Source organism: Sarcophilus harrisii, chromosome 4 (assembly GCF_902635505.1).
Source record: "Sarcophilus harrisii chromosome 4, mSarHar1.11, whole genome shotgun sequence".
NCBI classification, from domain to species: domain Eukaryota; kingdom Metazoa; phylum Chordata; class Mammalia; order Dasyuromorphia; family Dasyuridae; genus Sarcophilus; species Sarcophilus harrisii.
This window is the reverse complement of record NC_045429.1, coordinates 378,538,649-378,557,144: the sequence shown is the minus strand read 5'-3', so window position 1 is coordinate 378,557,144 and position 18,496 is coordinate 378,538,649. Positions and strand designations below refer to the sequence as shown.

Genomic DNA, 18,496 nt, shown 5'->3' with positions numbered 1-18,496 from the left:
CAGCATAATTATCATCTCCTTTTGTCTAGATTTCATGATTCTCTAACTTAAGTCCAAGATAACATTATCCTTTCTCCCCTTTATTGTCAGAATGATGATCCAAATTGAGCTTGCAGAAGATTTTATTTACAGAAAGTTATCTATCTGAATCACTCCCAATGTATACTTAAATATTATATATTAATTCAAAATTTCATCCTTCTGTTTCCTCATCTATATCACATAAATGAACATTTGACCAGAAATTAGACCATTTCTTCAAAGAGCTTTCAGATTCTCAAGGAAAGTAACCAGAGGTAAAGTATTACATTTTCAACATAGTAGAGAGAGATCATGTTTGAATTAAATATTATTTGCCAATATTTTTTTTTGATATTGAGTACAAGATTAAATGGATTTACTGACTGGACAGAGCTAATTCTTTTAGATGTAGTATTTAGTCCATGAGAGACATTGTAGCTTAGTAGAAAGAGAGAGATGGTTCTGGAGTCAGGAAGTCCTGGCCTTAAGCCTTATTTTTTGTTGTATACTGACTATGTGATCCTGGGTGAGCTACTTTTCATCTCAGTAATCTGAATAACTCTCTGAGACCATAAATTCCAGAGCATTGCCTATCTACATTTGTAGAGAGAACTGCCAAGAATTCTTTATATCCTTTAAATCACATTTACTCCAAAATAAATAAACAAATTTATACCTGGTGAATATACTAAGCAAATATTAAGGATTCGATCTCTTTCTCCTGTTATACATCTCACTCTGTGATATGAACTTGCTGATTTTTATTCCATTTCAGATATCCAAAAGCTTGTTCACTATGGTAGAAAGATAGCATGAGTGTAAGAATGAACATTTTGAGTGATAACATGGAAGTACATTATGGGAACTATTTGTTTTTGTGCTAATGTAATGGTCAAAGGATCATAGATTTAAAACCGGAATATTTGGAATGAGTTAAATCTCATTATTTTAGAAATGAGAAAGCTGGAACCCAAGGAAATGAAGTGATTTGCCCACAATCACACAATTGATAGAGGTGGGATTTAAACCTAGGTCCTTTGACTTCAGATACAGAACTCTTTCCTAAGTACCATATGGCTAATCATCTAAAGGTGTTTCAGGTATTTTTCAGAGATGTCTAGTCATCCTGAACTTTAACATGATGTACATAATATATATATATATATATATATATATATATATATATATATATACGTATATATTCAGTTCCAGTGTAAAATCAAATGTAATTTATTTAACTTTTATTGGGTATCTTCTATGGAGGGCCAGCTATCAGACTATTTTTAATATAGCAGATGACATTGAAACATAGAACTGAATGCTTAATCCAGGAGATAAATAATTTCCAAGGAGTTTTTGCTCAGTTTCCTTATTTAACTATTTGACTTATTTTGGGACACTTCATTCATGCTGTTTTGCCTTTGCCATTGGCTATAACAATATGGCAACCAGTCACAGTATCCTCTTCATGCTGTTGAGGCTTATGATGAAATGTACAATTTTAAAACTGATGATTTGTTTTAATCAAAATTGTGTCAGGACACAAAAGGAAATTAAGTCTTTTGGGATGTGACCTTTGGAAGTCTAGTTCACACACATGACACTCCTTTTATCTTAATCAACATTTAATTTTGATTTTTCATGTAACAAAAATTATATTTTCCTTTTTGATCTAAGTGTTGAAATAGCATAATTACAGGTGTAATTCTACCATAAGTTATTTTTCACGTCCAATTTGGTATAGAAATATTTGAGGGAAATGTCTTTTAGTAATATGATTGAGCTAACCCTTGTTTGTGTTGATGATTTCTATCTCAGCATACTTCCACTACTTCTCATTAATAACCAACATATCTAACTCATTTATAGACAGAAAAATAAATGAATAAATAATACAATATAGTCATTATAACAAGTTCTTCAGACTGAGAATTATTGAATATGATTCCTGTGTAGAAGAATATCTTCAATTCCAACTAAAAGACAATTTTCATAACTCAGGAAATATCAGAGTAAATCATTGAAAGAACAGTATGACACAGTATATAATAGTGTTGTTATTCAGTTGTTCAATTGTATCTGACTCTTCATGACCTCATGAACCACAGCATAACAGGTCTTTCTGTTTTCTGTCTTTCAAAATTTGTCTAAGTTCATTTTCATTGTTTCTATAATACTATCTACCCATCACATCCTCTGCTATGCCCTTTTCCTTTTTCCTTCAATCTTTCCAAACATCAGGTTCTTTTACCATTGAGTCCTGTCTTCTCTTTATGTAGCCAAAGTATTTAAGTTTTGGCTTTTATATTTAACTTTCCAGCAAATAATCTGAATTAGTTTCTCTAGACATTGACTGACTTGATCTTCTTGCTCTTCAAGGTACTCTCAAAAGTCTTCTCCAGTACTATAATTTCAAAGTGTTGATTCTGTGGTCCTCAGCTTTCTTCATAGTCCACCATATATTGCTACTGGAAAACAATAGCTTTGATTATATGGACCTTTGTCTGCAAAGTCATATCTCTGCTTTTTAAGATTCTGAATAGATGTGCTATATCGTTCCTTCCAAGGACAAGTATCTTTAAGTTTCATGGCTGCAATTACTGTTTGCAGTAATCATTGAGCCCAAGAACATAAATTCTGATATTGTTTCTATTTAATTTTTCTCTTTGCCAGGAAGTGATGGGAACATTTGCCACCATCTTAGTTTATTTGATGTTAAGTTTAAAGCCAACTTTTACATTCTCCTCTTTAACCCTGATCAAGAGGCTTCTTAATTCTCCACTTTCTGCCATCAGAATGGAATCATCTATATATCCAAGATTGTTGATATTTCTTTTGGCAGCCTTAATTCTGATTTTTTGATTCAACTAGCCTGGCATTTTGCAGGATGTACTCTACACACAAGTTAAATAAATGACATTATACAACTTTTTTATATTCCTTTTCTAATCAGATGTTCCACCTTTGGTTCTTCAGGAGACAAGATGATCTGATACTCTCATCTCTTTGAGAACTTGTCACATTTTGCTGTGATTCACATAATGAAATGATCTAATGTAGTCAATGAAGCAGAAATAGATATTTTTTCTGCAATTCCCTTAATTTCTCCTTAATCCAGAGAATGTTGGCAATTTCTTATCTGATTCCTTTGCCTCTTTGGAAATCAACCTGTTCTCCTAGTATTTCTTGATTCACATATTTCTGCAGCCTAATTTGTAGAATGTTAAGCATAACTTTGCTGGCACATAAAATGAGTACAATTGTTCATAATTTGAACATTGTTTGGCATTGATCTTCTTTAGGATTGGGACATAAATTGATCTTTTCCAATCCAGTATCCACTGTTGAGTTTTCAAAATTTGGTGGGTTTTTGAGTGCAGCATCATCTTTTAGGATTTTAAATAGCTCATCTGGATTTCTATCACCTCCACTGATCTATATCTGGCCATGGGATTCAAATAGTTCTAAAGGAAAGAGTAAGGCTGGCAATCTTGCACAGCCCTCCCTCATGCAAATCCAAATCATGTCCATGTCCTGGTTCTTTTCTAGATCAAAGGAAAAACAACAGCAATCAGACATCATCAGGAAGACCTGGGTTTAAAGCTCTACTTTGACATTTGCTAGCTAGATGACCCCTTCACATGTCAATTAACCTCTAGGTGACTTGTACAACTCTCTAGGATTAATCTATTAAGATTGCTTTGATGCTCCAAATCATGATTGATCAGAGAAATGCAAATCAAGACGACTCTGAGGTACCACTACACACCTCTCAGATTGCCTAAAATGATAGGAAAAGATAATAAGAATGTTGGAAGGGATGTGGGAAAACTGGGACACTGTACATTGTTGGTGGAACTATGAACGAATCCAACCATTCTGGAGAGCAATTTGGAATTATTCCAAAAGGGCTACCAAACTGTGCATACCTTTTGATCTAGCAGTGTTTCTACTGGACTTGTATCTTAAAGAAATCATAAAGGTGGTAAGGATCCCACTTGTGCAAAAATGTTTATGGCAGCCTTTTCTGTAGTGGCAAGAAACTGGAAACTGAGTGGATGCTCATCAATTGGAGAATGGCTGAATAAGTTATGGTATATGAATGTTCTGGAATATTATTATTCTATAAGAAATGATCAGAAGGATGATTTCAGAGAGGCCTGGAGAGACTTACATGAACTGATGCTTAAGTGAAGTGAGTAAAACCAAGAGAACATTTTATATAGCAACAGCAAGATAATATAATGATCAATTCTGATGGACATGGCTCTCATTAACAGTGAGATTATTTAGGCCAGTTCCAATGGTCTTATGTCAAAGAAAGCCATCTACACCAAGAAAGAGAACTGTAAGAACTGAATGTGGACATAGTATTTTCACTCTTTTTCTTGTTTGCTTGTGTTTTGTTCCCTTTCTCACTTTTTTCTTTTCGATCTGATTGTGCAGCATATTTTTAGAAATATGTATAGAAGAATTGCACATTTAACATAAATTTGATCATTTGCCATTTAAGGGAGGATGTGGGGGGAAGGAAGGATAAAATTAGAACACAGTTTTGTAAGGGTACATGTTTAAATTATCCATATATATATATATATATATATATATATATATATATTTGAAACAAAAAAAAACTTTAAAAAAAAAAGCTTGCTTTGGTAGAAGGAGTTTCTATACCAAGAATTTCTGAGTTAGGGTTTTAATGACAGTAATCTAGTTTTCAGAATCATAAGTTCCTGAAGTGAACAGTATTACTTCTTATTTGCCCCCTCCCCTTTTTTGATATAACTTGGTATGCCAGAGGCCAGACCTCTCTTTATATCCTTAGTTCTGGATTTAAGCTTTTCTTTTTTTTTTTTTTCATAAAAGCTTTTTATTTTCAAAATACTTGCAAAGATAGTTAATAACATTCACCCTTGTAAAACCTGTTGTTCCAAATTTTTCTCCCTCTCTCCCTACCTCCTCTCCTAGACAGCAAGTAATCCAGTATATGTTAAATATGTGCAATTCTTCTATACATATTTCCACAAATATCATGTTGCACAAGAAAAATAATATCAAAAAGGGAAAAAATGAGAAAGAAAACAAAATGCAAGCAAACAACATAAACAACAAAGTAAAAATGCTATGTTGTGATCCTATTCAGTTCCCATATTCCTTTGTCTGGATGGAAATGGCTCTCTCCATCCCAAGTCTATTGAAATTGGCCTGAATCACCTCCTTGTTGAAAAGAGCTAAGTCCATCACAGTTGATCATCTTACAATCTTGTTGCTGTGTATGATGTTCTCTTGGTTCTACTCACTTCATTTAGCTTCAGTTCATGTAAGTCTCTTCAGGCTTTTCTGAAATCATCCTGCTGAACATTTCTTATAGAACAATAATATTCCATAACATTCATATGCCATAATTCATTTAGCCATTCTCCAATTGATGGGCATCCATTCAGTTTCCAGTTCATTGCAATTACAAAAAGGGCTGCCACAAATATTTTTGCACATGTGTGTTCTTTTATCTTTTTTATGATCTCTTTGTGATACGGAACCAGTAGAAACATTGCTGGATCAAAGGGTATGCGCAGTTTGATAGCCCTTTGGGCATACTATTTGCCTTTGTGACAGAAACTTTCCATTATATGATAATACATGATTTATATCAACTCTTCACAACCAATGTCAATTCCTTACAGGATAAAATATAAATTGTCTCTTTTAAAACCCTTTATGAACTGGCTCAGACCTATCTTTTCAATTTCACTGGAAATTATGCCCCAGTTTTGGGACCTAATCAAATGTCTTTTTTCCCCTTTTTCTCAAATACACTTAACTTCTCCTATATTCTTATTTTGTACAGGTCATCCTCTATACCTGTAATGTACACCTTCCTCTTCCTAGGATTTCTCTTTTTCTTCAAGAAGGAACTCTATCACCACTTTCTATGTGCATTCTTTCTGATCCCCCTCCCCCACCATGCTAGCGTCTTCCCTCCTCAAAATACCTTGTATTTATTATCTTTATATTGTTTTTCTTTAATGTGTACTTGTTGCCTTTCCTATTAGAAAACAAATTTCTTGTGAATAAAAATTGTTGCCTAATTGTATCCTTAGCATTTAGCTCAGGGCCTGGAAGCATACTATTTGGATGGAGATATGTGCCTAGGATTAGGAAGACCTGAGTTCAAATGTAATTTTAGACATTTAGTATCTCTGTGGCTGGATGAGTCACTTACTTCTGTTTGTCTCACTTTCACCAACTATAAAATGAAAATCATAATATCTCTACCTCTCAGTGTTGCTGGGAAAATCAAATGAGATATTTATATAAATATTAGGACACTGCTTGCTACATAATAGGTACTTTATAAATGCTTATTCCTTTCCCTCCTCCCTCCCTTCTGGTTAATAAAAAGTGTTTGATTAGTTAATGCTTTTTAAATAAATATTTTTCTTAAGCATGCTTTCTACACTTGGCTTCGGGTGTTTTTTAAAGTTTGTTTTGTTTTTGTTGTTGTTTCATTCTCAGTGCCTCATGATTTTAAGCAAAGCTGTTAGTAACATTCATTCCCCTGTTTTACTGTCTGTAAGCGTTAAGTTTATCTTTAAATATGATGGATATCTTGAGAAAATGCACATGATATTAAGTTGATATATTTATATGGAGAGTATCCTTGCAGAAAAATAATGAGGGATAGTTAATATTAGTAGAATATATGGAAGGGGAAGAGTAATACATTATTATTTTTGTGTTTGATATTCTCAGAGGAGAGTGTGTCCTTTTGGTGTGTAAAATTTCTTTATGTTATTTTATATTATGTAAAGTGAGATAGAACCACACCAAGATGCTTGAGATCATTAATGAATCCTGCTGAGTGTTGTCAAGAGCCCTGCTGTGCTATTCATTCCTTTAACTTCCTTAGATCCTTAATTCCAGAAGATAGAATCCTGGGAAATTATTATATCCAGAATTGATCATCAAGTTGAAATTTCCAACTGACACATTTAAAAAAAAAATTCTCTGCTGCTTAATTCTTATATGTTCCATACCACTGATTAAAATACTTTATTTTGAAATGTTTAGACTCGCTCATATTTTAGAACAGTAGTAGTCAAATAATAGGAAAAGAAGAATTTCATCTTTTAGATTAGGGGTTGGTAAAAACTATTCTTAGCTTTTAGGCTGTATAAAAATAGGCAGCAGCCTGGATTTGAGCCATAGTTAGTCTACTCATCTAGATAAAAGCATTACAATTAAAAGTTGCCATTTGACCTAGTTTGATTGCATTGCATGCATAAGACACTCTTATAATGAGAATATTAACTAGTCTTAGTTAGGGATTGTATTTCTTAACATTTGTAGACATCAAAATGTCTGCTTCACATAACAGCTCCAGCAACAGTTTATCTGTATATCTATTCTTACTTATCTTCTCCAGAGTTTGTCTTTTTCCTTTTCTGTCATCTTAATCTTTTGAATGTAAAGTGATACCTCAAAGTTATTTTAAGTTATATTTCAATAATTATTATTGGCTTAGAGCATTTTTCTTATGATTCTTTCTTTTCCTGAAAACTTCCTGTTCATAACTTTTGACCATTTACTGATTGGAGTATGTCTCTGATTTTTATAAAAAATTCCCTATATATTTGAAAAATGAAAACTTTATTTAGAAAATTTGCTGCAAAACAGTTTTTTTTGTTTTCCTTCTAATTGTGAATGCAATTTTCCTGCAAAACTTTTAAAATTTAATATAATTAAAATTACCCATTTTTCTTCCCTAATTACTTTGTATCTCATTTGATAATTAATCCTTCCCTATCCTCAGATCTGACAGATTTTTCCCGTATTCTCCACTTTTCTTATGATATCACTCTTCATGTCTAGATCATATTCCACTTTGAACTTATCTTATAATAAAGTATAAGAAATCTGTCTGTCTTTATTTCCAAGCACTCTACTTTTTCAAAGGGAGAAAGAGATACATTATTCAGATGTAAATGGTAACATGGGGAATATGACAGATGATTCTATTTCTCTTTACCAGCTCTTGTTTGATCAAATTAAATAAAGACCTGGTAATCATATGAAAGTAATTTTCCACAATAAATTTATGATATATACTTTTAAATATGTACAAATCCTTTCCCAAAGGCTCTGGGGACAAGTACATGGAAAGAATTATTTTTAAAAAGCAAAATGTGGGAGACATAGCTATTTTGACTTCAGCAATGACCTTGAACTTCATGTTTGTTCAAATGGAGAGATACTGGGAGACAGAGAACAATAGCAAAACTAAAGTAATGCAGATTGAAAAAAAAATGAAGTAATATGTAATAAAATTAGATAAAGAGAATGTTGGACCTCAAAGTTCATTTAATATAATTCTTTAATTTCATCATTGAAATGGAGACTGAGGTTAAATAATGGTAATAATTAGTTATAGCTACTATATATACATTTTCATGTATGCATGTATGTATGCATATGTATACATATTTACTGCATTTCAATGGCACTTTAAGGTTATTAAGTACTTTGCATATTTCATCTTATTTAATTCTCTAAATAACTCTGGAAGATAGAGAGTGATATTGTCTATTTTTCAAATGGAAAAATTGAGACTGAGTGAGATTAAGTGATTATCTAGAGTCACATAGCTCCTAAATGTGAAAGTCAGAATTTGAGCTGAGGTCCTCTGAATTCCATGTTCAAAAGTCTTGCTGGTGCCTTTTTACTAGACATGAGGCAGGTGAAATCCACAGATGTTAAATTACTTTCTGAAGAACATAGAGCTGGTAAGCAATGGAGCTAGAGATACTACTCATCTCATTTCTCTTCTAAAGTTTTTCTAAAAACATGTAAGAATCATTTTCTGTGGATTGGGTATATGCTATGAAAAGACTAGAAATTATAAATAGATTATCAAGGTGTATCATGTTTCTTTTTAATAGCTGAATAATACCCTTGAAAAAGATAAAAAAGTATCAGATTTGAATGAGAATATGTAAAAGGTTGGAGAATTTTCCCATACTTCCTTCTCACCATTAAAAAGGTATTTTAAAAATTAAAACATGTCTTTTATGCACTTTCACAAAAATTTTGTTATTTAGTTTTAATATATGAGCCATTAGGTAAAGCCAGAGTACTCTTTTGCTTAACAACTAATTTGTTTTGTATGCAAAATATGGAATATTTTCTCCTTACCAAGTCAACTGTACTGTATTATATCTATTTAGGACTTATAGAAGCTGAATCTCCTAGATGCTACAATCTGTTTTCTATTTATCTACTAGATATGTTATGAGCATTGGTTTGAGTTCAGATTTGAAAGAAAAAACTTTCATTCATTTTCAGTATTGAAATGGTGAATTAATGATTTTTGTAAACCCTTCACAGATTTTTAAAACAAGGGGACTGCACCCAACACAAATAGGTTTTTCCATTGAGTTTTCAAAAAGTTCCTACCCTATTTTCACTACTATGGTCACCTCTATAGGGAAATAAAAAAGAAATACATAGGTATTTGGAATCTTAATTGATACCATAATAATTAATATAATGAGACAAATAAAGAAATAGTAGATAAAGTTAGGAGAGATAAAATAAAGTTAGTTGATATAAAGATAGCTTATGGTTTTACAACAATGAAATTTATAAAATTTTTGAATCACAACAATCCTGTAAATGTTATAAATAAGAATCCATTTTGTGTATGAATCTCAAGAGAGGTAATTTACATTGTTTTGTGGCACTAGCAGTATAGTAGTTATACATTTTCTTCACTTTGCTACATTTGTGACATATTGAGTTCAAATATTCTTTGATATTAACTTTTTTTTAATTAAAGCATTTTATTACAAAACATATGCATGGGCAATTTTTCAACATTGACCTTGGAAAACTTTTTGTTCCAAAATTTTCCCTCCTTCTCCCTGTCCCCTCCCCTAGATGGCAGGTAGTCCAATACATATTAAATTTGTTAAAATCTATGATAAATCCAATATGTGTATACATATTTATACAGTTACCTTGCTGCACAAGAAAAATCGAATCTAGAGAGAAAAAGTACCTGAGAAGGAAAACAAAATGCAAGCAAATATCAACAGAAAGCGTGAAAATGCTATGTTGTGGTCCACACTCAGTTCGCACAGGCTTCTCTCTGGGTGCAGATAACTCTCTTCATTACTGAACACTTGGAACTGGTTTGAATCATCTCAATGTTGAAGAGAGCCATACCCATCAGAATCAATTGTCGTATAACTTTGTTTCCTTGTATAATGATCTCTTAGTTCTGCTCATTTCACTTAGCATCAGTTCGTGTAGGTCTCTCCAGACCTCTCTGAAATCATCCTGCTGGTCATTTCTTACACAACAATAATATTTCATAACATTCATAAACCATAATTTATTCAGCCATTCTCTAACTGATGGATGAGCATCCACTCAGTTTCCAGTTTCTAGCCACTACAAAGAGGGCTGCCACAAATATTTTTGCCCATGTATCTCCCTTTCCCTCCTTTAAGATCTCTTTGAGATATAATCCCAGTAGAAACACTGCTGGGTCAAAGGGTAGGCAGTTTGATAATTTTTTGAGCATAGTTCCAAACTGCTCTTCAGAACAGTTGGATCTATTCACATTTCTACCAGCAATGTATCAGTGTCCCAGTTTTCCCACATCCCCTCCTACATTCTTTATGATCTTTTTCTGTCATCTTAGCCAATCTGATAGATGTGTAGTGGTATCTCAAAATTTTCTTAATTTGCATTTCTCTGTTCAATTAAATCAACCTGATTTGGAGCACCTTTCCATATGATTAGAAATAGTTTCAATTTCTTCATCTGAAAATTGTCTGTTGATTTCCTTTGACCATTTAGCAATTGGAGAATGACTTAAATTCTTATAAATGTGAGTTAATTCTCTATATATTTTAGAAATAAGGCCTTCATCAGAACCTTTGAATGTAAAACTGTTTACTCAGTTTATTGCTTCCCTTCTAATCTTGTTGCATTAGTTTTGTTTGTACAAAACTTTTTAACTTAATATAATCAAAATTATCTATTTTGTGATCAATATTGATCTCTAGTTCTTCTTTGAACACAAATTCCTTCCTCCACAGATCTGAGAGGTAAATTGTCCTATGTTCTAATTTGTTTATCATATCATTTTTTATGTCTAGATCATAAATCCATTTTAACCTTATCTTGGTATATGGTATTAGGTGTGGGTCAATGCCTAGTTTCTGCCATACTAGTTTCCAATTTTCCCAGCAACTTTTATCAAATAGTGAGTTCTTAAAGCTGAGGTGTTTGATATTGTCAAACTTTAGATTTCTAGTCATTGATTATTTTGTCCTGTGAACCTAACCTATTCCACTGATCAACTAGTCTATTTCTTAGCGAGTGCCAAATGATTTTGATGATTGCGGCTTTATAATATAATTTTAGATCTGGTACATGTGTACTAGGCTTCCTTCATTTGCTTTTTTTTTTTCATTAATTCCTTTGAAATTCTTGACCTTTTATTCTTCCAGATGAATTTTGTTGTTATTTTTTCTAAGTCAGTAAAATAGTTTCTTGGGAGTCTCATTGGTAAAGCACTAACAAATAGATTAGTTTAGGTAATATTGTCATCTTTATTATGTACGCTCAACCTATCCAAGAGCACTTGATATTTTTCCAATTGCTTAGATCTGACTTTATTTCTGTGGAAAGTGTTTCGTAGTTTTGCTTATATACTTCCTGACTTTCTCTTGGCAGATAGACTCCCAAATATTTTATACTATTGAAAGTTATTTTAAATGGAATTTCTTTTGGTATTTCTTGCTGTTGGATTTTGTTAATAATGTATAAAAATGCTGATGATTTATGTGGATTTATTTTGTATCCTGCAACTTTGCTAAAGTTGTGGATTATTTCTAATAATTTTTTAGTTGATTCTCTAGAGTTCTAAATATACCATCATATCATCTGCAAAGAATGATAATTTGGTTTCCTCATTACCTACTCTAATTCCTTTAATCTCTTTTTCTTCTCTTAATGCCAAAGCTAGCATTTCTAATACAATATTAAATAATAATGATGATAGTGGGCAACCCTATTTCACCCCTGATCTTATTGGGAATGATTTCAGTTTATCCTCATTACATATAATGCTTGCTGATGGTTTTAAATAGATGTTACTGATTGTTTTAAGGAAAAGTCCATTGATTGCTATATTCTCTAGTGTTTTTATTAGGAATAGGTGTTGGGATTTTATCAAATGCTTTTTCTACATCTATTGAGATAATCATATGTTTTTTGTTAATTTGGTTATTCATATAGTCAATTATGCTAATAGTTTTCCTAATATTGAACCAGCTTTGCATTCCTAGTATAAATTCTACTTGGTCATGCTGTATTACACTGGGGATGATTTTCTGTAATTTCTTTGCTAATATTTTATTTAAGATTTTTGTATCAATATTCATTAGGGAGATTGGCCTATAGTTTTCTTTCTCTGTTTTCATCTTACTTGGTTTAGGTATTAGTACTATGTCTCTGTCATAAAAGGAATTTGGTAGGAGTCCTTCATTTCCTATTTTTTCAAATAGTTTATATAGCATTGGAGTTAATTGTTCTTTAAATGTTTGGTAGAATTTACATGTAAATACATCAGGTCCTGGGGATTTTTTCTTAGGGAGTTGATTAATAGCTTGTTCTATTTCTTTTTCTAAAATGGGACTATTTAAGTAATTTATTTCCTCTCCTGTTAATCTAGGCTATCTATATTTTTGTATGTATTCTTCCATTTCAATTAGGTTATCAAATTTATTGGCATAAAGTTGGACAAAGTAACTCCTAATCATTGCTCTAATTTCCTCTTCATTGGTGGAAAGTTTTCCCTTTTCATTTTTGAAAACAATTTGATTTTTCTCTTTTCTTTTTCTAATCAAATTAACTAAAGGTTTACCTATTTTGTTGTTTTTTTCATAAAATCAACTTTTAGTTTTGTTTATTAACAATAGTTTTTTTTTTACTTTCAATGTTATTAATCTCTCCTTTTTAATTTTAATGTCAAGTTTGGTATTTGGGAGGTTTAATTTGTTCTTTTTCTAGCTTTTTCAGTTGCAAGCCCAATTCATTGATTTTCTCTTTCTCTATTTTATGCAAGTAGGCACCAATAGATATAAAGTTTCCCTTCATTACTGCTTTGGCTGCATCCCATAAATTTTTGTTTGTTGTCTCATAATTGTCATTCTCTTGGATGAAATTATTAATTGTGTCTATGATTTTCTGTCTCATCCAGTCATTCCTTAGAATGAGATTATTTAGTTTCCAATTACTCTTTGGTCTATTTTCTACTGGCTTTATATTGCATGTGATTTTTATTGCATCATGATCTGAAAAATGCATTTACTATTTTTGCCTTTCTGCATTTGATTCTGAGGTTTTTATGCCCTAACACATGATCATTTTTATAAGTTCCATGAACCACTGAAAAAAAAAGTAAACTCCTTTCTGTCTCCATTTAATTTTCTCCAAAGATCTATCATCCTAAGTTTTCTAACATTTTGTTTACCTCCTTAACATCTTTCTTATTTATTTTGTGGTTTGATTTTTCTAGTTCTGAGAGAGCAAGGTTGATATTATCATAATAAAATCAAATTATACCCATACTCTCTAAGTATATCTATAACAGAAATATAGTCCTCAAGAGTTCTTTCCTTTTTACCTTTTTTATGTTTCTCTTGAGTTTTGTGTTTAAAGATCTATTTTTTTTTTCAGTTCTGGTCTTTTCAATAGAAATAGGTGAAATTCACCTATATCATTGAATGTCCATTTTCTTCCCTGAAAGATAATGCTCATTTTAGCTGAATATTTTATTCTTGGCTGCATTTCAAGTTCCTTTGGTTTTTGGAATATCAGATTCAAGGCCCTTTACTTTAAGGTAGAAACTGCTAGGTCCTGTGTAATTGGAATTGTGGCTACTTGGTGTTTAAAGTCTTTCTTTCTTGTTGCTTGCAATATCTTTTCCTTGGTATGATAGTTCTGAAATTTAGCCACAATATTCCTTGGGGATTTATTTTTGGGGTCTCTTTCAGGAGATGATCAGTGCATTCTTTCAATGGTTATTTTACCTTCTGATTCCAAAATATCAGGGCAGTTTTATTTTATGATTTCTTGTAAGATAATGTCTAGGTTCGTTTTTTCATCATGGCGTTCAGGAAGCCCAATAATCCTTAGATTGTCTCTCCTAGATCTATTTTCCAGGTCAGTTGTTTTTCTTAGGAGATATTTCATAATATCTTCTATTTTTTCTTTCTTTTGGTTTGACTGATTCTTGAAGTCTTATTGAGTCATTCACTTCCATTTCTTCAATGGTAATTTTTAATGTATTATTTTCTTCAGTTACCTTTTTTAGCTCCTTTTGCAATTGGCCAATTCAATTTTTTTGTTCATTGCATTCTTTTTCCATTTTTTCCATTCCTTCTTGCAATGATTTCATTTCATTCCCCATTTTTCCTCTAAGTTTTCTTCTAACTCTCTTTTAAGATCTTTTATGCAGTCTTCTAAGAAAACCTTGTGAAATGGGGACCAGTTCATGTTTCCCTTTAGGGCTTTATCTGGAGTTGTTTTGCCTTTAGAAATCTCAGGATTTGAGGACTGTTCTCTATCTCCATAAAAGCTTTCTATGGTGAGGGTTCTTTTTTGTTTTTTATTCATTTTTTTAAAGCTTGAGGTTTGTTCAATGCAAAGGAGCAACAGCTGCTTTAATTTGCTTTGGGGCAGTTCTGCTGATTGACTTTTGGTGCTGGGAAATTGCAGCTATGTCCATTGTTCTTCCTGACCTCAGTGGCTTACAATTTGGCTTTAGTAGCAACTCTGCCAAACCACCTGCCTGCAACCAGGACAGGGTGGCCCAAGAGGCTTATAGAAGATTCCCAGGTATGTGGAAGCTACAAAGCTCCAACTCTTGTCCCAGTTCACCTTCCCTGTTTCCCTGTGCTGTGATCTGGGCTGGGCAGACTATCCCCCTGCCGGATTGAAACAGACATCTTCTGACTTCCAAGTATCTTTTTCTGGAAAAATGTTGTACTCCAAATATTTGTGGATTCTTTGACTCCAAAACAAGTTTAGAAGCTAAATCTGCTGTTGGTTTGAGAGAATGGTCATAGGTGGTCACAGAACTGTGTCTGCTCTCTGACATATTGGCTCTGCCCCCAGAAGTCCTTCACATATTCTTATACCTCAATTTCTTATATATCAAAAATGCTTATCCTTTTACTGATTCATTTAACATTAACTGGAATCTACATTCATCAAAAATATACTAACAGAACTAGGGGAGAATGATCCATATACTCACAGAAGCTTCTTTGCCTTTTCTGAAGCTTATTCCTTTTTGGGGAATAACTAGTTGATGCAGAGCACTGGACTTACAAACAGGAAGGTTCTTTTTCATGAGTTCAAATCCAGCCACTTACTGTATGACCCTGGGAAAGTCACTTAATGCTGCCTCAGTTTCTTCTTCTGTCAAATGAATTGGAGAAGGAAATGGCAACCTCCAATATCTTTGCCAAGAAAATTCCATTTGGGTTCACAAAGAGTCTGAAAGAGTCACATGACTAAAAACACTAAACAACTGTAAAGGGCAGGAACTCAGTATGATTGATTTAATCCTACAACAAGGTGTTAACTCAATGGAATTGATAATACAATGGTTATCTAGTTTAGCATGTGAGTTCTCTAATTCAGTTAGTTCTCTAACTAATAAATAGTTGGAGGAGTGAAAAAGAGATATGGCTCTTCTCTATATTGGATCCACCTTTCCTACTCCATCTCCAAAGAAAACAAATGATTTTATTTCTCCAAGCTACAATTCAGGGATAATAATTTGTTTACCATTTACTTTGCTGGAGTGTAATGAGTTGAGTGTTTTTTAAATTATTATGTGCTATGTCAATATAGCAAATAATTTATGAATTAGTATTATGGCTATCTTTTCAACCTTTTTACATAGGATTCCTAAAGACTCTTGAGCTTCTCTTTGTTGAACAGATCCTTTGGCCTGGGCATTACAAGGCAGTTGGTACTTAAAATAATTCAGTTACCTCTCTCTGAATTTAGAAAAGCAGTCTGCTTTTGATTTATGTGCTTTCTTAGAAGCTGCAGTTTCACAGAGCATTTCTTCCTTAGGATCCAGTTGTTTATTGAAGGGATAGGGAAAATGATCCTCATGCCCTAGCAATAAATATTTTTAGCAGCTATTGATTTGCTGCCCAGAAGCAACAAAAGAAAATACTATCTCTACTCCACATCTCTAGGGTGAGTCAGTCTGTTGGGAGGGTATATGTGAGAATGGGCCCATGACCACCAACAAACATTTTTCAAGAACATGCCTTGTCCTTATTTTATGAAAAAACTTTGGAGCAGCCTGCCTTCCCACATTTGACATTGGTTGATGCTTCTGTGGATGGCTAGGAACTGTGAAGTCAAAGATGGTTCTGGTGGAATAGGAATGGTGGAACCTACTCCCAATGTTTAAATGTTGGCTGATCTTTCTGTCCACCCCCAAAAACAATTAGCTTGTAAGCCTATATATGTTTCACTAAGGATAATGTCAATCCTGATACTTCTTTGTGGATGATAATAATAATAATAGTTATTCTCAATTGCCAAGTAGCTTAAGGTTGATGATTTCATTCAAGCATCATTACCTCCATTTTAAGATGAGAAAGTGTAAGTACAAAGGAAATGGCTTGCCTTACAACTAATAAATGTCAGAGTTGGCATTTTAACTCAGTTGTCAGGTTTATTCTCTGACTTCAGTTCTGACTTCAACATTACTCCTTCATATTATGCCATGGAGACCAGTGGTATCAAGCATATAGAAATAGAGATCATTAATTCATGCAAAGAATTTCTGCAGATTACAGATTGCCTTAATTTTAAATGTAATATTATTTGTTTCATTTTATATATATATATATATATATATATATATATCTTATAATTGTTAAATATTTCCCAGTTTTTGTTAAATATGATTCGAGCCATACGCTTGACTGTTGTGCATCCATATGTGGTCCATGGGTCATCTGTTTGATATCTCTGGTCTAGACAATAGCATATATAGTAATATGAACATTCACATGATTCTTTATTTACTAAGAGCCATCTTGGGAAATAGTGTTTTGATCTACAATTTCAAACACTATAGATGTACTATTTTGCTCATAACATTACTGTGGTAATTAACTGAATGCTATTTGTCTCTTCAGGAACAAAAGCTGTAATTGAGTCAGGATAATGGAGGTTTGCATTAGGACATGGAAATTTAGAAGACACAAGCATTAAATAATGCCTTTTTAATATTATGCAATTTAAATTTTTTAATTAAAATTTTTATTTTTAAAATACATACATGGATAATTTTCTACATTTACCACTACAAAATCCTGTGTTCTAATTTTTTCCCTCCCTTTACCCACCCAGTTGGCAAGTGACCCAAGATATGTTAAATATGTGCAATTCCTCTATACGTATTTCCACAAATATCATGCTACACAAGAAAAAACAGATCAAAAAGGAATAATAAATTAGAAAGAAAACAAAATACAAAGAAACAACAACAAAAAGAGTGAAAATACTATGTTGTCATCCACATTCAGTTCCCATTGTCCTCTTTCTGTAATTTTAAATTATTTATGCTTGTATAGCACTTACACTTTTACAGCAATATAAGACTCTACTGAGGTTAGCACCTATATAAAGAATAATTTAAGTAGGAAAGTAGCAGATGGCATGCTACCTTTTCCAACATGGGAAATATCAGATGAACTCTTTCTTAGCATACACATATCAAGCTCCCCTCTAGCCAGCTACATCCCAGCAACCAGTGTTTGGTGTAGTGAAGTCTTCCCCTTTGGCGGTTAGTTTCTTTTGGGGTCTCTATCTTATCAAGGGGAATTTTCAGCAGAATCTTCTTTGGTGAAGTATTGGGTTCTTCTCCTATCAGATGGAATTGGTATCATGGGATCTCACTTTTCTTCATTGAATATATCTTAATTTTACAATACAAATTAGAAAATTCACCTAAGAGCATCATTGATTCTTGATGAGCACTGAAATTGCTAGCTAGAGTTATTGAGGGCCTAGAAGAAATTGGGGCTTAGAAAGTTAGGCAACTAGTTATGGGGAGTTGAACAATGGCAGAGGAAATCCAATCCAGATTATTTAATTATTAGTCCTTTGCCTATACTTCTGCTTTTCTAAAAGTAGACAGATGGTTAAATGTAGGCTCTTGCACCTGGAATTGGAAGAGGTCTCAGAGGGTATTTAGTCTCATTCCTCATTTTACCAGAGGAGATTCAGAGAGAAGAGGTAGCTTGGTCAAAATTACCCAGGCAAGAAACAGAACCAGAATCTGAACTCAAATCATGTGATTCCAAATTCAATGATGTCCTTTCTGCCACAGTCTAAATCTGCCTCATTTTGGATCAAA

At 32.7% G+C, this 18,496-nt stretch overlaps 1 protein-coding gene and 1 pseudogene across 3 annotated transcripts in view; both read left to right on the top strand.

Annotated features, from left to right (window-relative positions):
- Nucleotides 1-18,496, top strand: part of RGS7 (regulator of G protein signaling 7) — a 648,000-nt gene that overhangs the window by 182,345 nt on the left and 447,159 nt on the right. The gene's annotated exons all lie outside the window — the stretch shown is intronic.
- Nucleotides 14,820-18,496, top strand: part of LOC111720452 — a 46,016-nt pseudogene continuing 42,339 nt past the window's right edge.